The 21705-nt window shown below is 42.4% G+C and overlaps 1 long non-coding RNA gene across 2 annotated transcripts in view; it reads right to left on the minus strand.

Moving 5' to 3' along the window:
- Window positions 1-849: 849 nt before the first annotated feature.
- LOC135983998 (uncharacterized) overlaps window positions 850-21705 on the minus strand; it is a 69542-nt gene continuing 48686 nt past the window's right edge. For both annotated transcript variants that reach the window (XR_010601905.1, XR_010601902.1), the window contains 2 exons: window positions 7660-7733; window positions 850-1133 (listed from right to left, as the gene is read on the minus strand). This is a non-coding gene — a long non-coding RNA (uncharacterized LOC135983998). The remainder of the gene's footprint in view (window positions 1134-7659; window positions 7734-21705) is intronic.

Raw genomic sequence — 21705 nt, forward strand, 5'->3', positions numbered from 1 at the left:
AGAAATATTTCCTAGTTTCTCTTGGGAGAAAGGAGGACCTAGTGCAATGGTGGGCAACCTGCAGCCCATGGGCCGAACACGGCCCGTCAGGGTAATCCACTGGTGGACCACTAGACAGTGTTTACATTGATCGGCCGCAGACATGGCTGCCCTCAGCTCCCAGTAGCCGCGGTTCGCCGTTCCAAGCCAATGGGAGCTACAGGAAATGGCACGGGCTTTCCCGCAGATTTCAGGTACTAGGAAGCAATGGTACACACAGAACAAGACACTTTGACTAGAGTTGCCTGCAACTCATAAGAATTTGATTTTTGTTTGTTTGTTTGTTTGTTTTAACTGCAAAATGACCCCCTCATCTTAGAACAAATATCACATCTAATTTCCTAACTAACTGACCACTTATATCAACTTCTCCCTTTCCCCCCAGTTAAGACTGGCTCTCCAAAGGCCTTAACCCTTTTCTGAAAAGATTATTATTTTTAATTATGATTAATTTTAATTTCATATAGCTGTTATGATTTAATTTCCTTACTACATTTTGCTACATATTATCAACTTCCTCAGTAGACTGAAACAAAAAGGCACTGAAGCCTGTTTCCCCACTTAATATGAACCTGAAACCTTTCTTGTCAAATATGTTTGTATTTAATGTTGTTTTCACTACCTATCAAAAGAAATAAAACAACATAAGCAACTCCATTAAGAATAAATGTATTTTTGCTGATGGAACTGATACTAAACAAGACCTTAGTCAGAGGAGACTGTGTCACATCCTGCTGGATTAATTTAAATAAAGTACCAACACCTCATTTTACCAAAATTTAATTATTTACAATATTACTTTCCATTTTGTAATGAGATTACTCTAAAAGGCTTCAGCAATCGGAAGCTAAAAATGTTGACAAAGGTAAAGTGCGAAAGAGATAGAGAAACACACACACACACACAAATTACTACCATGTCATACAGGCCTTACATAAAAGCCATCACATTTACAAAGGATGCCTTTTCCCTTCTTGTACTACCTTTGCCTCCCTGCTAATTTAGATTGGAGTATCACTCTGGAGTTCTCCTCTGTCTTGTCGCTGCTCCATTATTTTTTTCTTCGCCATCTTGATGAACAGCAGGTCTCCTACCTATAAAGATGCAAAATGTGGAAGTTTATGAATGATGTCAGTTTATTTTTGTTGTTTACATAATATATGTATATATACAAATATTCTTCTTATTTCAGATGCATTACATAAATAATTTAGTGTGTAAAGAACTCTATTATGATCTCCTTCCCTTATATCCTTGGTGCAATGGTGGATTGATGGCTTCTCCATAAAGTTCAACCTATTGTAGACACTCTTATCTTAGGATAAAATGGTGGAAACTATAGAGTAAACCTTCATTACAGAACATGAGAATTAAGTCTTATCTCCTAATAATTTTATGGGAATTTCATGGGTAAATCCAAAAAGAAACAACACTTTTAGATCAGTCCCTGTGGCTCAAGATGTTGGAGTACATATGGTCTTCTGTCACAAAGAAAAGAAGACAGCTGTCTAGAGGTTAGAACATACAACTGGGAGCTAGGAAATCTAAGATCTGCCACCAGATCACTATGTGAGGTTGAGCATGTCACCTGAACTCCCTGGACCTCAGTTTACCCTGAAGACCTTGCAGGAGCCCTAGGCATAATTAACGGTATGAACCAAAGTCTGTGAACAAAATTAGGCCTGGCCTTGGCAGAATAGTAACACACAAGGTATTGGTTAATCAAATAAGCACATTCCTGACTGGACAGGATGGTACAAGAACACACCAACCTCTCCAGAATCTATGTAAACAAATTCCTAAGAGATGGTACAGGGACACACAGACAAGGATGGGTTGACAGGATAATGGATGAGGATGTTTTGTTTGAACTAGCAAGTACAAGGGATAAGGGTAGTAACTAACAACATCTGAAATGCAATATGTAACTTGTTTGTATCAATGTATAAAAGGAGAAGTCATAGGAGCAGCATGTTTTTACTGGTCTAGGGGACAGCATCCTGATAAGTCAATTGAACTAATACCTTGCTGCAGCTTTACATGTGTTCGTATACTTGTAGTTCCTATGCGGCACTAGTACCATACTTTGTCAACAATTAACCTAGTTGAGAGCCTTTGCCACCGAACCATGTCTGTGGTCTTTCTTCATGAACAACCTTGATGTCTGCTGAGTCTTCAATCTGCATCTCTGCTAGTGCAGCTAACACCGGTGTTCCAAGAACAGCAGCACTAGCAACGATCTGCAGCACTAACAACATACCCACTCATAAAATATATGTGAAAGTATTTGTAGGTTGCTTTGAGATCCTCAATTAAAAGGGGCTCAATAAAAATAATAATAAAAATTATATATATATTTATATTATATAAAAATAATTAAAAAGGGGCTAAAAATAAAATAAAATGCAAAGTATTTGTGAGGAGCTGTGGAGCAACAGGAGTTCCCAGAGGCAAGTTGACTAATTCAGCACATTCAAAAGTGGAGAGATCCTTATTGGGAGTGCCTTGCTAGCAGCTCCCTCTGTATCTAGGGAGCCTAGGTTCATCACCTCTGCTGATCACAGCAACATTAGTACGAAGAACTGTACGGTTACTGGAATTTCCACATCACAGGAAATTTGTTTTCATTATGAATTTCCCGAGAAACATTTTTTTTGGAAAAAAAGATGCAAAAGTATTTTGGGTCAAGCAAAATTATTTGTTTTGATAAAATAGAAATTTTTAGCTTAGATTTTTTACTTTACATTAGATTATAATATATAATATAAAATTCAAACAAAAGCCCTTCTGAAATGAAACAAATTCAAAATGAAGAATTTTGATAATGTCAAAACTTTCCATTTTGACTTTTTCAGAATGAAATTTAATCTATTTCATGTTCCTGTAAAATTTTTTAGTTTAGACAAAATGGTTGTTTTCCAGTTTGAAAACACTCCGTTGCAACATTTTTGACCAGTTCTAGTAATATGGAAGGAGCAGCAAGGTGATATCACAAGCAAAACAGACTCAATTCATTTAGGGCTTGAAAAATAGAACCATGAACACCACCCAACTCCACCTGAAAGCTTGTTAGTAGCCAGTTCAGTTCCCAGAGCAAGTGAGTTAATTGCTCCTAAGAAAAAGTGCCTCTAAGCAAACAAGTGGTAGCATTCTAAACTAACTTAAGCTATTGAGATGTCCCAAGAAAAACACCAACTTAAGCTTGAGCCATACATGGGAAAATAATATTGTTTTCCCACTTCTGATAAGAGATAGTTCCCCTTTTAATACTAGAGCTATGGTTAAATCAAACTGAAGCTTTTATAAATCCATTCAGTTTATCAAATGCTGCTCACTTTACTCAAGAAAGTAGTGCCACTGAAGTCAATGAGATCACCCAGATGAATAAAGTGAGCAAGGGTTGTCCACCTAATTATATCATTTAACATTTGTCTAAGCGCAGAAGACAGGTTATAGCTGATCAACTTCTCCATCTTAGCTTGTTTAACATCTTAGCTTGTTTAACAACATAAATGCAATTGAGCACTTAACTACACAGAAAGTGAATTCCTTCTGCTTTGGGTGGTTTCTTTTAGAGTACAAGTTATTACAATAGCAGCACATCTCTTCCCATATTAAATTATGCTTTCAAATAAAAATGTCAGAGATTTTTACCACTTTCCTAGTAATAAATTCATGTTCTTTGTAACATCATTGCTATAGTGAAAAATGGGGCCAAACCCTGAACTCCTAACTCTAGAGCTCTTGAAACTATTTAATGAAATAAGTTATCCAACAAATTTACTCTTGTGTTTCTGTTCTCAAATCATTCTCAAACAGATCCTGATTTCTACTAAGGCATCCATTATTTTCATACAAGCACCATCAGTAAAATTCTCAGAACCATATTTTTGTTTAAAGATCTCTGACTGTAACTTCGAAATATTCAGTCACGAAAGTGTAACACAAAATTAACCAATAGTTACCTGGTGACCCTAGTCCTTCCAGTCACCATCTTTCATAAGCCTTGAAAGATTAAGGGCATCTCAGTGCCCAAACACCTGAGAATTCTGTCTCCCTGGATCAGGATCCCCATTAGTCTCCTTCCCATGTAGATAGGAAAAGGAAATGCATCCTTGTGTAAGAGTCATAGGGCTTATAGAGATAGAATTCTGCTCCCTCTATGGAGAAAAGAGGAAAAGCTCTGGGCAGATTCATTGACATGAATATGCTGCCTACCCATCATTCCTCACACATTTTTTTTTTGTTTTACTTGGAATTTACCTATGTTCTGATTGTATGAATAATACTAGACTGTTTAATTGTAGGTATGAAAAAAGCATAGAAAGGGTTTGAGCTGTTCCCTGTAATTAGTGGGTTACCCTGAATGTACAGGTTATGGAGTCTGATTTGGAAATAGTATTCAAGTTCAAAATGAGGGTAAAGGCTCTGTCCTAGAGATCAAGAGTTCTTGCCCAGGAAGCAGGGACTCAGTCCTAGGATTCATTTTGTGTTATTATATGTAACTCAGTCCAGTTTTTCTCTGGGTTCCCGTTCCCAAGCTAGAGATTCTGAACCCTCTGCAGAGTAATTCTGCAGTATTAGCATAAGCTGAACTGTTAGGAGCAACACTGAGCTGTTTTTGGAGCAGGGCCTGCCCAAACCAGCAGTGATGTTGTAGAGCTGATTTCACAGCAAGGCCCAACCAGACTAGTAGTGGCAGAGCTGATGTCACAGAACTGGGCCAGGTAGCTGCACATTGCAGCAAGAGCTCGTAGTACAGATTTCTCTGAATTGGAGCAGACAGGTGACAAACCAACCCCAATACCCTCCTGAATACCAGTGAGTCCAAGTAGACCAATGAGTGGGATATTATGGGGTGGGGTTTATTGTGCGAGTTCGGGACCTCAACAAGCCAGACAATTAATACCTGGAACTGTGCCTTTGTTGCCGGCACAGAATGACCGAGGAAAGCAACAGCAGGGTTCGTTGCCCGGTGTGCTTCGCACCAATGAACACACCAGGGTGGAGGAGCAATCAAAGTTTATTTGAGATCTAAAAGCGGTGCAAGGAGACTGGCATGTCTCAGATCAAGCACACCATCATAAGCAGCTTTTCTCTTTTTATACATTTTGCAGCTAAGCTCTTTCCTTCTTCCCCCCCTTCCCCCCTCTCTTCCCCTCCCCCCCCCAGCCCCCGTAATAGTTTACATTGAGCAAGTAGCAAGCAATTACATTTAAACAGTTAAATCATCTCGGCGGCTATAAGTCCAGCTTGTTAGTAACTTCTCCTTTGATTTGTTATTTTGCCTTTCAGCCAGAAGTATGCAGGCCTCATTATTACCTCTTGCACCTGATAACTGGCTGTTACACATTCCAATTTCTGCAACTGGCTTTTGAGGTCGATTAGAGTTTAAACATGGAAGGACTTTGATTCATTTAGGCCTAGTGCAGAAAGGCTTCATCGACACTCGTGGTCTTCCACCCTCCCGAGTTACCTAGGGTTATGCCTAATGACACCAACACCTTGACACATTAATTGGGTGGTATTATATCTCTATATCTCTATATAATTATTGTGTTTCTTTTATTTATTCTTTTCACTTTTCCCCAAAATAAAAAGTGTTTGTGGATCCTCATTCCCAAGGACTGCTGAGTACCTATGGATGGGAAATAACAGCTAGAAAGGTGAAAAGGGAAATGTATTTTAATTTTCCAGAGTCAAAGTAAGAATATGGTTCTGGGTAGGGACGCGAGCCGTAATTTTATTTATTTTGAAAACGGCGCGATTATAGACTGAACTCAGCTTTGTGTCTGTCATTAGCACCTAGCAGAAGAGTTATACTTGAACAGAGAAAGACATAGGAAAGGAAGAGGAGGTGCTGTGTTAGCGTTTAATGCTGACTGACTGATAATGTGAAAGCAGAATCTTATTTATGGTAATTACTGCATAGGAGAGTAATGTTTGGCAGAGTTCCCATGCACTGTTACACATGAACTTGTTTTTGAAGCATATGCCTAAACAAAGTGCTTTACTTAGCATATATGTTGCTATATTTCTTTTACTCTATTACTGAACTGAAACAACTAACCTAATTAGTGAGCTCATTCACCTTTGAAGCAACAAATTAATGGATGTTCTACAAAAAGACATATATCGTTGTGCATCAGCTCCAATCACAAATTAACAAATCTTTCTCTGTCCCTCCCACAAGGTTTCAAAAATAATTCATGATGTGCCTAAAAGGATAATACAACCTTGAATCTCTGAGCAGCTGCTGCAATAAGAAACTTCATATAAGAAGTGGAATTAATGGCCAGCATGCAGGAGCAACCTCTATCATAAGATCATTATTCATGTCAGAATTTTAAATAGTCATTTCTTGGCACTTTCCGATGGGTCACATTCACTTCTCAAAATCCAGCCACAGATAAGGAGGATTTAAATAAAGTTATACAGAGCTGTCCTTTTAATGAGGCATCTAAAGAACTAGTAGCACTAAAGAAGCTCCAGTTTTGTTATAGGTAGCAGACAGAGCTCTTCGACTTTCTACAATAAACATTGTTCCAGCACCACTGATCTGGATCCAGATTTCAGATTAAACCACTGGGTCAGATCCAAGTGGTTTGTAACAGTTTCTATCTATAAATACTCAACATTGTGTGTGTCATACTGGAAAGGTTTGAAATGGAGCAAAACTTAAAATACTGTTATATGTAAACATTTAAACCTGGCCTGAACAGCACACTATGGAATATAATATAGGGAACAATCCTTCAGTGGCGGGGATGGTGGTGATGGTCACATGATGTAATATTTTTTTGTATCTCCAATTCCATGATTATATGAGAATGAGAATGTATTTATAGATTGGCGTATTTATTTTGCTAGCAAAACAAAATATTCTATACTTTGTGAATGAATACAGAATTTGACATAATTCCATTTCTTGCATTATGGAATATGTATTTTTCTCCTCAAAGATTGTTGTGATTTTGTTATGAAGGTTCCTTTTTTGCTCACTTTTCAGTGGCAGCAAATATTTGTAGCCAATTCACCCATAGGGAATATCTACACTGCAATTAAACATCCGTGGCTGTCCTGTATCAGCTAACTCAGACTCATGGGGTTTGGGGTGCTGGGGTTTAAAATTGCAGTGTAGAGGTTTAGATTTGGGCTCCAGCCTGGGCTCTGAAACCCCACAAACACCTACTCTGCAATTTTACAGCCCAATAGCCTGAGTCATCTGACAGAGACCAGCCATGGGTGTTTAATTGCAATGTTGATATACCCATAATCTCCTGAGAAATGGGGCACATCGTGTTAAACTGACAGAACATTTAATGTTACAGTTTTGGTGGTATTATAATAAGGTAGCACCAGAATATGCATTCAAGTTGTGCTAATGTTACACCAGGGATCTTTTTGTATGCCCACAGCATATCTTCCTTATGCTACTGAAAATGCTACCTTCACACATATTTGTGAACTAAAGTTAACATTTGTTCAACAACTCCCAGGTTATTGTTAACATGAGAATGTAATGTTTTAGACTGGCTTCCAGCATATATCATATTCAAGCAATCACTCATTTCAATTTAAAAAAACTCAGACTTATTCATTCAACTAAAACATTGTTACCAGAGCTTCAGGAATTTGTTTGCCAGGCGTTCAAATTCAGGTGGACTATTCCCTTCGGGCTCCTTTGAAAAACCCTGAAAGATTAATTACATTTACCTGTTAATCTTAAAATAAAATGCAAGGCTTAACTAACCACAATATCTGTCAAGGACAGAAAAGAACTGCGAGACCTGAACAAAAATACCATATTAATGTAGCTATTTCTTTTCCCCTGGAGATGTCTCTATTAATTCATCAATTGTCTCTATTGATTTGATGTTTAGAGATTATTGAAAAAAAATGTATTTTGAAATTTTTTAGCAACAAAAAGGAGCACTTTTAAAATTAAACTTTTTGAGAAAAATGTTTCTTCTTTTACTTTTCTAACTGTATTGCATATGCCCTGAAGGTGAAATGCAAAGCAAAAATATCCTGAAGATATGATACAAAAGAAGAAACCCTTTAAAAACACTCAAGAAACATTTGTATCTTTATAATACTATTCTCTGTTGTCATAACATGTTTCCAGCTGTGTCCTATTGGGCAAGTAGTTCTCACCAGACATGGGACTGAAATTGGAGAGATGGTGAGTTTTGGAGGGGAAGGGAGACATGGAGAGAAAGGAAAAAATTGCTCCCTGTCACAGATTTCAGTCCCATGTCTGGTCAACAGTTGCCCAACAAGACAGAAACATGTAATCGTAAGAGAAGGTCACATTATGGTGGAGCAAATGTTTCTTGAGTGTTTTTAAAGGTTTTTTTGTTTTGCTTTTTAATTTAAGAGCTATAATTAATTCACTATATTAATAATAATTCACTATGTTTGTCCCAGCTAATCAGAACTAACATATCTTCCTGAAGTGGAAACATTTTTTTTTTTTTTGTAATTCACCTACAAGGGTATTAAGAGTGAATTCCTTTAAAGGAAAGTGCAGTCCAGAAGGATTATAGGTAGGGTCCTACCAACTTCACGGCCGTGAAAAACATGTCACGGACCATGAAATCTGGCCTCTCCCGTGAAATCTGCTGGGGAGGGGAAGGACTGGGGGTGCAATAGCCAGGGCTCCTACTACACACCAGGCTCCAGCTGCTAGTCCTGGCAGGCCTGTGGAGGGACAGGATTTCCTCTTCTCCTGCCGGGGCTGTTCCGAGGGTTGGGTCAGAGCCACCTCTGGAAACCTCCCCCAGCATCAGGAAACTCCACTCACCTGCCCCACTTCCTGCCCCCATCACTTCCCAGCTGCAGTGGGAGGGGTAACTGTACAGGGAGCAGATGCGAAGCTTCCTTCAGCTGGGGGAGGTTCCTGGAGGTGGGTCTGACCCAGGCCCGGGAGCAGCCCCTGCAGAAGAGTAAGTCCCGGCTTTCCACAGCCCAGCCAGGACTAGCAGCCAGAACCCAATTTATGGTGGATTTCTACAGTTCTTCTCAAACATTTTTTTTGTGTGGATCACTTGAAAATTGCTGAGGGTCTTGGCGGATCACTTAATGATCTTTACAATAGTTAGCTAACAGTACAAACAACATTAGGAAAGCCCTTTGGATAAAAGTGCTATATAAAAAAAACTTAATTATAATTAACATTTTTTGTTCTACAAATAAAAGCACAAACTCATATTTTAATATCCATAGTCTTACCGGTCTAATGCAATGGATGTGCCTCTCTCCCCCGCTGCATCAGCCCCTGAGATGGGGTGGGGAAGAAGGGGGTCTCTCCCTCTCTCTCCCTGCCACGGCAGCCCCCGAGGTGGGGCTGGGAAGGAGGGGGGTCTCTCCCTGGCAGCCACAGCCCTGGAGCTGGGGAAAGTCACCTTTTTCTCTGGCCGCCACAGCCCTGCACCTCCCAAATTCCCCTCACCCCCTCTTCTCACCCCACTGCCCCCTTCCACTTACCCCCTGTTTCCCCCAAGGTCACCACCTCACCTTACATGTGCATCTTCTCCAGGGTCCAGGCACCTAATTAATGGAGCCACACCTGCAGCTCCACTAATTAGGTGGGTCACACTTCATTTTCTTGTGTGCACTTTAGAGGGAACTATCTGCGGGCCACCTGAATGGAGCTCGTGGACCTCTGGTGGTCTGAGGACCACAGTTTGAGAACTTCTGGTATAGAAGCCACAGTAATGGACTCTAGCTAAATATTAGTATTGTAGAAAGAAAAGTTAATTACAAAGGAGGAGATCAAGATATATTTGCATCCACAAAAGCCCACATTGGAAGTGGAATAGAAGCTGCAATGCCCCCAGTGAAAGCACGAGAAAGAATTTTACCTCCCTGGATATTTTTGCTTTACATTTCACCATGAGGGCACATGAAATGCAGTTAGAAAAGTTTTTAAAAAAATTCTCAATGTTTTTCATTAAAGAAGTATCCCTTTTTCTTGTTGAAAACATTTAAAATCTGTATTTTTTCAAGCAGCTCTAAATACACTGTTGACAAATGAAAGGCATTAGAATGCACAATGGAAGGAATAATTTGAACTATACATATACATGGCTGGGTTCTAAATTGTCTGTAACCACTGAGGGAAAAGATGAGTTTCACTGTGAACAGCTCATTTGAAATATATGCACCATGTGCACTGCTCATTCAAAAAAAATCAGAAGAATAAGAAAATATTAGCAAAAATGTTATCATGCCATCATATAAGTCAGTGGTATGCCCTTACGTGGAACAGAGTTCATTTGTGTTACACTTATCTCAAGTAACATTTAACAGCAATAGAATGGATCCAGAGACAGATGAAAATTATTGAAAACACAGAAAGGCTTCCATATGAGGACAGAGTGAAAAAGATAAGTGGTGAAATTCTGACCCCATCAAAGTCTAACAGAAAACTCTCACTAACTTCTGTAGGGCCCAGATTTCCAGCAATTTGGAGGATAGAATTAGAATTCAGAATGATCCAGATAAATGTGGAGAATTAATCTGAAATCAACAAGATGAAATTCAATGAAGACAAATGCAAAATTCTACACGTAGGAAGGAAAAATCAAATGCTCACATACAAAATGGAAAGTAATTGGAGAGGCAGCAATATTGCAGAAAATAATCAGAGGTTATAGTGGATCACAAATTAAATATGAGTCAACAGTGTGATGCTGTTGAGAAAAAGGCAAATATCATTCTGGGATGTATTGACATGAGTGTTGTATGTAAGACACGGGAGGTAAATTGTTCTGCTTTACTTGGCTTTGATACAACCTCACTTGAGTATTGTATCCAATTTTGGGTGTAAAATTTTAAGAGAGTCCAGAGGACAGAAACAAAAAAGATAAGAGATTTACAAAATATGATCTATGTGATAGTGTATGGACAAGGGTAGTGACTTCTAATATTATTGATACCAATATTAGAAAATTGCAATCAATCTGATATGAGATATGCCATCTAAAGTGTCAGTGGAAAAGTTATGATTTGCAAAATATAATAATCAAGTTTATATGTATATATCATCTTTGTATTGTGAAGTTATACATGTATTGGATATTTGTATATCAAACTTGTGCTGTGTTTTTGGGTGACCCCCCAGACAGATTGGTATCAGCACTATTCAGCCTGCTTGATGGCCCATCCAGGACAATCAGCTGTTACAATGAATCCCTTGAAAGAAGCCAGTGGTGGGTAACCTGCAGGCTGCGGACCACACGCAGCCCTTCAGGGTAATCCGCTGGCGGGCCACGAAATAGTTTTTTTTACATTGACCATCCACAGGCACAGCCATCCGCAGCTCCCAGTGGCCACAGTTCACTGTTCCCAGCCAATGGGAGCTGTGGGAAGCGGCATGGGATGCAGGGACATGCTGGCTGCCAGCAAACTCACCAGTGCTGCTAAGAACCTGATAGATGGACTCTGTCATAAGCATGTATCTGATTGCTTTGACCATTTAACAACTCTCTTCTCATTTTTTTCCCTTTTATTAGAAACCTTTAGTTTTAGATACTAAAAGATTGATGGCAACATGGTATTTTGTGTAAGATCCAAACTAGTGTCGGTCTAGTAATGTGACTGGCCCTTTGGGAATCAGAAGAACATTTTGTATAGTGACTAGAGTTTTAAATAACTTCTCACTTTACTGGACCTATTTGCTGATTGGGAACCAGAGACTGGAATGCAATAAAGGGGCTCTGTGATTTTTTTTTTTTAAGCTTCTTGATAATCAGTGTGAGGGATCAGGAGCACAGTTTGTGGCTAGTGTTAACCACTACAGTAGTTAAAACTACAGTGTTAACCACCAGTTTTGGGAGAATCTGTTCTCCTTTTTGCAGCCTGCCCTGACCTTGGCATTTTCAGTGTGGGCTTCCTTAGGCACCTCGGGTCACAACCTATAAGGAAAACCTATAAGGTTAAAAGATGTGAGCATGTTTAGTCTAGAGAAGAAAAGGCAGAAGGAGTCCAAGATAACTGTCTTTGTATATGTAAAAGGTTATTATAGAGAGGATGGTGATCAATTGTTCCATGTTCACTAAGGGTAGGACAAAAAGTACACAGCTAAGTTTGCAGCGGGTGATTCAGGTGAGATATTAGGATAATTAAGTACTGGGACATGTTACCTAGGGATGCTGTCGAATCTCCATCCTTAGAGGAGTTTTAAGAATGGTTCTGACAAACATCTGTCAGGGATGGTATCGGTATATTTAACCCTGCCTAAGCACTGGAGTGGGGGTGGGGAGGGGGTGTGGTTGGGGACGATGGACTAGATGACCTCTTGAGATCCCTTCCAATCCTACATTTCTATGTTTCACCTAAGGATTGTTTAGTTCAGAGTGGAAACATAAGAGTTAACATGACACACTACAAAATAGTGAATGGTATGCAAAAATAAGTGGGCCACACACACTGAAAGACAACATATTTAACACTGATGAAATAAAACACCACACAATTAACTTGTGGGACTCTTTGTCACAAAGGGTATTACTGAGGTCCAAAGTTTGGCAAGATTAAACAAAATCTGACATTTTTATCTAGAGAGAATAGAATTATCATTTACATTGAACACAACAAATAGGGAAGAGAAAGATATCCTCATGGTTTACAACACTAGCCAATCACTAACTAAATGGGGTGGTGCGGAATCGCTTGGAAGCAGATTATTTTGTAATTTTCTGTAAATTTATTGCACCTTCTTCTGGAACATCTGGTACAGGCCACTATTGTAAACAGACTGGACAGACCATTAGTCTGTGACACAGAGACCCCTTGGCAAAGGATTTCCCAATCTTTGCAAACAACTCTCACCCCAGACCTGACAAACTCATTACACCAAACACATGTCTTGCAGGGCAATTATCTGTAAACAACAACATGTAAGCTCATAACTTGTAAAGATTCACAATCCTTGTGAGATGGATGTATGGTAACATTTAAGTAATAATGTACTTATACAAAAATACGCTTTATGGACTTGGAGTCATAGGCGCCACCTTCTGCTCCCACCAGTGGGTGCTCGACCCCTCTTTGCCCCTGGCCCCGCCCCGACTCCACCCTTTACATGAGGCCCTGCCCCTACCCCAGCCCCATTCCAACCTCTTCCCCAAAGTCCCCGCCCCATCTCTGCTCCCTTCATGCCCCTATTCTGACTCCTTCCCCAAATACCCACCCCGGCCCTACCTCTTCCCCTCCTCCTCCCCTGAGTGCGCCATGTTCCTGCTCCTCTCCCCCTCCCGAAGTGGCCAAACAACTATTTGGTGGTGGGCGGGAAGCGCTGGGAGGTAGGCAGAGGAACGGGGATGCGGCACGCTCAAGGGAGGAGGCAGAGGAGGAGGTGGGGCAGGAACAAGGGGAGCTTGGTTGCCAGTGGGTGCAGAGAACGCACTAATTTTTCCCTGTGGGTGCTCCAGCCCCAGAGCACCCACGGAGTCGGTGCCTATGCTTGGAGTAAAAGTAAAGATTAGTCACTAGGATGTCTCAGTAGTGGCCCATTCAGGCAAGAGGGAGCTGTCACCCCATCTGTCTGGTTGGTGGTGCAATGCAAGGTTCAATACTAAGCCCTGGTCTACACTAGGAGGTTATGTCGAATTTAGCAGCGTTAAATCAAATTAACCCTGCACCCGTCCACACAACGAAGCTATTTAGTTCGACAGAGAGGTTTCTTAAATTCGATTTCTGTACTCCTCCCCAACGAGGAGAGTAGCGCTAAATTCGACATGGCCATGTCGAATTAGGGTAGGTGTGGTTGGAAATCGACGCGAATAGCTCCAGGAGCTATCCCACAGTACACCACTCTGTTGACGCTCTGGACAGCAGTCCGAGCTTGGATGCTCTGACCAGCCACACAGGAAAAACCCCGGGAAAATTTGAATTCCTTTTCCTGTCTGGGCAGTTTGAATCTCATTTCCTGTTTGGACATCGTGGCGAGCTCAGCAGCACTGGCAACGATGCACAGTTCTCCAGCAGAGGTGACCATGCAATCTCAGAATAGAAAGAGGGCCCCAGCATGGACTGATCGGGAAGTCTTGGATCTGATCGCTCTGTGGGGCGATGAGTCTGTGCTTTCGGAGCTGCAATCGAAAAGACGGAATGCAAAGATCTATGAGAAGATCTCAAAAGCCATGACAGAGAGAGGGTACAGCCGGGATGCAACGCAGTGCTGCGTGAAAATCAAGGAGCTGAGACAAGCGTACCAGAAGACCAAAAAAGTCAAACGGATGCTCCGGATCCCAGCCCCAGACATGCCGTTTCTACGAGGCACTGCATTCCATTCTAGGTGCGGCCACCACCACTACCCCACCACTGACCGTGGACTCTGAGGATGGGATATTGTCAACGGCCGCTTCCTCAGAGATGTTAGCGGACGGGGAAGATGAGGAAGGTGAGAAGGAGGACGAGGCAGTCGACAGCGCTTACAACGCTGATTTCCCAGACAGCCAGGATCTCTTCATCACCCTCACAGAGATCCCCTACCAACCATCCCCAGGCGTTAACCCAGACCCTGAATCAGGGGAAGGATCAGTCGGTAAGTGTTTTAAACATGTAAACATTTATTTTGAACAGAACAGGAATATTAACAATGGGTTTTTCATGATTTGTTTGCCCTAGGCGCTTAACGTTTTAGTCCTTGGCAGTGCAACTACTGCAAAAGAATCTAACAATGTCTGGTTTATCATGATTAGTTTGCCCTAGGCGCTCTACTTTTTAGTCCTTGCCAGTGCAGCTACTGGAAAAGAAGGTCTATATGTCCGGGGATAGAACTGAAATCCTCATGGGACATCTCCACGAAGCTCTCCTGGAGGTAATTGGAAAGCCTTTGCATGAGGTTCCTGGGGAGAGCGGCCTTATTGTGTCCTCCATGGTAGGAAACTTTTCCTTGCCAGGCTATCATCTAGTACTCTGGGATCATTGCCTTGCAGACCATGGCGGCATACGGCCCTGGTTTTTGCTGGCTTTCACTCAGCATGCGTTCTTTCTCGGTCTCAGAAATTCTCAGCAGAGTGATGTCACTCATGATGACCTGCTTAGAATTAGGGGAATGTTACTATTGGGACTGCTTGGGAACTGTCACCGGCGGTTTACAGCCATGCGGTGGAGGCGGGAGAGGGGCAGCATAAAGGGATCATTCCCGGGGACAGCTGCGAGGGGGTGGGACAGGGGCAGAGTTCATGCTTGCCTGATTGCCGGCAGCAGGAACTGGCCAACGATAGGAGCATTGCTTTGAACGTGAAAGGAGGGCACTGCTATAATTTAAGTTTTAAGCAGCCAAAAGTGTACGGCTTACCATGTCAGCCTGCTACCCGAATTCCGCTGTCCTGCCCCGCTTGTCTGATCTCCACTGCAAGACCCCAGGCTCTGAATGCGAAGGCCGAAAATTCGACCTTGTCCTGAGTGCGCATGTGATAGGTGCTGTGCATGGTCTTGTTCACAGAGAAAGACTATGTTCATTGTTCACAAAAAATTATCTTTGTGAGGAATTCACTCCCTTTTTCCCATCCCACAGCTGCGAATGTCTCCCGACCTACCCTGGCATCCCCCTCGCAGAGGCTGGCGCAGATTAGGCGGAGAAAGAAAAGGACACGGGACGACATGTTCTCAGAACTTATGGGCTGCTTCCGAGCCGATGCGGCCCAGCAGACCCAGTGGAAGGAGAACATGTCGCAATACCAGCAAGCACACAGCGAACGGGAGGAGAGGTGGTGGCAGGAAGACCAGCAGGCGACTCAAACGCTGCTTGGACTAATGAGGGAGCAAACGGACACGCTCCGGCGCCTTGTGGATGTTCTACAGGACCGGAGGCAGGAGGACAGAGCCCCGCTGCAGTCTATCTCTAACCGCCTTCCCCCACCACAAACTCCCATACCCCCCTCATCCAAAGTCCCAAGAAGGAGGGGCGGCAGGAGCCGTGAAAACTGTCATTCTACCCCTGCAGACTGCTCAAGTACCAGAAGGTTCTCATTTCCAAAAATTTGATAAGTCCTTTCCTTCCCGCCTCACCCAAGCCCCCGTCCCAGTTTCATCCCCTAACTGTGTAGTTGCTAATAAAAGATACGTTTCTGTTAATTACTGTTTCCATCATGTTCTTTTAGGGGAGAGTGTGTTTGAAGGGGGGGAAGGGGGTTGGTAATTGGAGCGGACAGTCACCTTTACCAGGGTACAGACACGGGGGCAGGTTCAGCAGAAGGTCACACACACATTGCAGTCACTAGGCACCCTGGTCGGTCTGGGAGGTGGTTTTCATGTTCGGGGGGGGGCATGTGACTTTGTGGCAGGGGAGGGCGGATAGAGATCTTATGCAGCGTTCCTTATCCTGGATCACAGAGCCATGCAGCAGAGGATCTGTAACCGTCCTCCCCCGCCATAAAGTCACATAGCCCCCCCACACAGAGTCCCAAAAAGGAGGGGTGGCAGGCTCCGTTGAAACAACCAGTCCACCACTGCGGACCACTCTAGGAGCAGGAGCCTGTCATTCCTTGAGTTTCGAAGCGTTCATTCCATCACTACGCCCACTCCCCACCACAGTCTGCGTCCCAGTTTCAACACTTTACCGCAAAATCCGTAATAAAGAAAATGGTGTTCATTAACAAAGTTCCATTTATTTTATTTTTAAATGTGTGTTGGAAAGGGGGGGACGGGGTGAACAGGGTATGTAGCTGGAGAGGATAGTCAACAGTAAGTGGGTAAAGAAACGGGGGCAGGTTCAGCTTCTCTTTAAACAAACTTAATAGTCACAGGTTACCCTGCTCACTGAGGAACCTAGCTTTCAAAGCCTCCCGGATGCACAGTGCATCCCGCTGGTCTCTTCTAATCGCCCGGCAGTCTGGCTGGGCATAATCAGCAGCCAGGCTATTCGCCTCAACCTCCCACCCCGCCATAAAGGTCTCCCCCTTGCTCTCACAGAGATTGTGGAGCACACAGCAAGCTGCAATAACAATGGGGATATTGGTTTTGCTGAGATCAGAGCGAGTCAATAAGCTTCTCCATCTCCCCTTGAGACGTCCAAAAGCACACTCCACCACCATTCTGCACTTGCTCATACGGTAGTTGAAGAGTTCTTTTTCAGTGTCCAGGGCGCCTGTATAGGGCTTCATGAGCCAGGGCATTAGCGGGTAGGTTGGGTCCCTGAGGATCACTATAGGCATCTCCACATCCCCAAGAGTTATTTTCTGGTCCGGGAAGTAAATACCTTCCTGCAGCCGTCTAAACAGACCAGAGTTCCTGAAAACACGAACGTCATGAACCTTGCCCGTCCATCCTATGTTGATGTTTGTAAAACGTCCCCTATGGTCCACCAGTGCTTGCAGCACCATTGAAAATTAGCCCTTTCGGTTAATGTACTGGCTGGCCTTGTGGTCTGGTCCCAGGATAGGGATGTGAGTTCCATCTATAGCCCCACTGCAGTTTGGGAATCCCATCATGGCAAAGCCATCTATGATGACCTGGACGTTTCCAAGGGTCACTACCTTTGACAGCAGTAGCTCAACGATTGCGTTGGCTACTTGCATCACAGCAACCCCCACAGTAGATTTGCCGACGCCAAAGTGATTCGCGACTGACCGGTAGCTGTCTGGCATTACAAGCTTCCAGAGGGCTATGGCCACTCGCTTCTGGACAGTCAGGTCTGCTTGCATCCTGGTGTCCTTGCGCTTCAGGGCAGGGGACAGCAACTCACAAAGTTTCAGGAAAGTTCCCTTCCGCATACGAAAGTTTCGCAGCCACTGTGATTCATCCCAGACCTGCAGCACTATGCGGTCCCACCAGTCCATGCTTGTTTCCCGGGCCCAGAATCGCCGTTCCACAGCATCAACATGACCCATTGCCATCATGATATTCACGGCGCGGGGTCCCATGCTTTGTGAGAGGTCTGTGCCACTCTCAGACTTCATGTCCTCACCACGCTGCCGTAGCCTCCTCGCCCGATTTCTCAGCATCTGCCTCTGGAAAAGGTAGATGATAAGGTGCAAGATGTTGACAACGTCCATAACTGCAGCGAGGGTTGCAGCGGGCTCCATGCTCGCAGTGCTGTGGCATCCATGCTGTCACTCACCAGAAAAGTGCGCGAACTGATTGCCCGCCGGCGCTTTCAGGGAGGGAGGGCGGGAGTGATGGTTGGATGACGACAGTTACCCAAAACCACCCTTGACACATTTTTTTCCCCAGCAGGCATTGGTGGCTCGACCCAGAATTCCAATGGGTAGCGGGGACTGCGGGAACTGTGGGATAGCTGCCCACAGTGCACCGCTTCCAATGTCGACGCTTGCCCCGTTAGTGTGGACTCACAAAGTCGAATTACTGTCCTTAGTGTGGATACACACGTTCGACTTTGTAATATCGATTCCACATATTCGATTTAAGTACAATCGAACTACTCTCGTAGTGTAGACATACCCTAAGACTTTGAATGGGAATCCTTCAGAGAAAATGGCAAACTATCCATACCACTTAAACTTGAAAAAACAACAACAAAAACATTTACAACAAAGCAGGGGTTTACCCTGACTGTGAATAGAAACAAAGGGCTGTTTTCAGTATAAGAAAGTGAGGGGAAAGACACTCTTCATTCATTCACTGAGGAAAACCCTTGGCAGAGCAGGGGTGCTTTCCTTAACAGTTGGATCCTGGTTACTGAAAAACCAGTCATATCTGCAATAGACTGAATTGGAGGGGTGGGCAGAGGGATTTTACTTTATTAGGTGAGAAAGGTAACTGTCAATAAGTATTGAATCAGGATTTTGTTATGTTCTGTAATTGCTTGTTTTTGTCACTCTCTCTTATTTCTAGTTAAATCTTTATTCTTACTATAATAAAACAAAATAAGGTTTATTAAAAGTGTTTGTGTGGTTTACTGGAACAGTAGTTTAAGATAAAACTGGGATACAAGGCACTTTTGGGAGCATAGGTTCTGGAATTTCTGTGAATAGCCAGCATCAAGGACCCAATATCACAGGGGAACAAATCAAGGGTGCTCAGGGGTTGGGAGTGCACGTTTTGTTAACCCACAAGGCGAAGTTAGGGCTTGCGAGCACTCAGTGCTTGAGTGGTTGAAAGGCTGGTGGTATTAGGGGGCTGACATCCAACTACTACAAAAACTCTCCCCCTGGTTGACTCAGAGTCTGAAGTGCCCTGAGAACTGTCACACTTATCTAAAGTGGCAATTCCATGTTTTTAAGCAAAAATATCACTCCTACAACTCTCTATACACAAAGTGCTTTCAAAACACGAGCAGAAATATTTCTGGTTAAAATATGCACCAAAATGTATTTGTGCTAGTATTTGTGGTGTTTTTGCTTTCCGCAAACATTTGTGTGAATAAAAACATGACTTGCTAAAATATTTGTGGATAAGTAAAAGGGATAGCAAATACCAGAGAAACAAATACGATTTCACGCTTAATAACATTTGTAAATATATACATTTTTATTATATTCCCCCACTTCTAAATGCAATATTAAGATTATGAATTGAAATGCTCAAGAGCCAAGAAATGAAAAGTAAAGGTTCTCTGCATAACAGTAACATTACAATGCAATAACAGTACATTGCACATATCTTGTGTTTTCTCTTCTTGTTTTGCACAACACTGGAAGATATTAAACACTTTCTATAAGATCATGAGCACCATTAAATCTCACTGAATTGATGAACTCTGCATCTTGCAAGATAAGGGCTGAAAGAAGCTACAGAGGAATAAGAAATACAACAAATGTACAATCCTTACATTCTCAGCATCTATCAGGAGCTATGCAAATACTGGAATTACGCGGCACTTACTCAAGTCAATGGAGTTTTAACATGGGCTTTTGTGAGTGCAGGTACACACACACACACGCATCAGTACTGCCAACCACTGGTTCAACAGTGGCACATTTCTTTAGTTGAGGTTTTTATTCCAGTAATTTAATATTCTGAATGAGTTTATGAAGAAACACTGAATAAGTTTCATTAATGTTGCCTAGGGAGGTGGTGGAATCTCCATCATTAGGGATTTTTAAGAGCAGGTTGGACAAACACCTGTCAGGGATGGTCTAGAAAGGTTTCTTTCTATAAGTCTGTAATATATAACTAAACTATTGTTGTATGTAAAGTAAATAAGGTTTTTAAAATGTTTAAGAAGCTTAATTTAAAATTAAATTAAAATGCAGAGCGTCCCGGACCGGAGGCCAGGATCCGGGCAGTGTGAGTGCCAGGAAAATCACCCCATGTGCCGCCTTTGTCACGTGTGCCATAGGTTGCCTACCCCTGTACTATAGCTATCATAAGAAAACTGACCCTTTTTTACACCATTGTCATGTATGCTAGACTTGATCAGTGTACAAATATATCTGTTCATTGAAATTTTCAGTATTGTGGTAAGTAATTCTACTGATATGTGCCACATACAATATTAAACTGATTCTGTATATTCATATTCTATTAAACTAAGAAGCAGTAGATATGCCTTAGGCTAGCCTAAGGTCAAAGTCATTAATGCATGCTAAAACCATCAATAAACTATAGTTTTTTTTATTATCTTTTAATTAAACTCACTGTGACAGTATATGAATTGTAAATTTGACCTTTGGTATCTATCTACCCTGTAATGTGGATGTGGCATTTTCTCTACACAGATTTAAAAATTAGAATTTAAAATTAGCATACAATATTTCAAAAGTCAATTTTAATTACAAGAGGCAACTGTGTGTGTGCTTTTTAAAAATAAACCATTGTAATGTTTTACAGCAAATGACAGGTGCAACATACAACACTTTATTTTCAGACTGTGTATGTATATACTCTGTCTTTCCATATTTCATGTGTACATAGAGACATAATACATATATATGCAATATTGTATATTTTGCCTGCCACTTAGAATGTGTGTGTGTAGGAGCAGGGAAGTAATCTGATTGGATGAGTTGGTTCACAGGAATTAGTCCATTCCAATTACCAGTATTAGCATTTTAAAAATTCCAGGAAAGCATAAAAACCTTGTAAAAAGCAACAGAGGGTCCTGTGGCACCTTTAAGACTAACAGAAGTATTGGGAGCATAAGCTTTCGTGGGTAAGAACCTCACTTCTTCAGATGCAAGAAGTGAGGTTCTTACCCACGAAAGCTTATGCTCCCAATACTTCTGTTAGTCTTAAAGGTGCCACAGGACCCTCTGTTGCTTTTTACAGATTCAGACTAACACGGCTACCCCTCTGATACATAAAAACCTTGAAGCACATGCAGGGCCAGCTCCAGGGTTTTGGCCGTCCCAAGCAGCCAACCCCCCCCCCCCCCCCAAAAAAAAAAGGCCGCGATCACAATCTGCGGCGGCAATTCGGCAGGAAGTCCTTCATTCCGAGCCGGAGTGAGGGACCGTCCGCTGAATTGCCGCCGAATACCTGCACCTGCCACCCCTCTCCGGAGCGGCCGCCCCAAGCACCTGCTTGAGAAGCTGGTGCCTGGAGCCGGCCCTGAGCACATGACAAATATAGAGTAGTCAAATGTAGCAATATGCCTAAATTGCAAAATTCAGACCACACTAACAGTGCACAAACATTTAGGGGATTTAGATGTGGTGTTCAGTTTGGTGCACATTTGTAGTCTATAGAAAACTGAGCTCTGAAAAAAACGTTGAACAAGTCAGTGAACTGTTGTCTAAGAAAGTCTAC

Source organism: Chrysemys picta, chromosome 1, assembly GCF_011386835.1.
Source record: "Chrysemys picta bellii isolate R12L10 chromosome 1, ASM1138683v2, whole genome shotgun sequence".
In the NCBI taxonomy this organism is placed as follows: domain Eukaryota; kingdom Metazoa; phylum Chordata; order Testudines; family Emydidae; genus Chrysemys; species Chrysemys picta.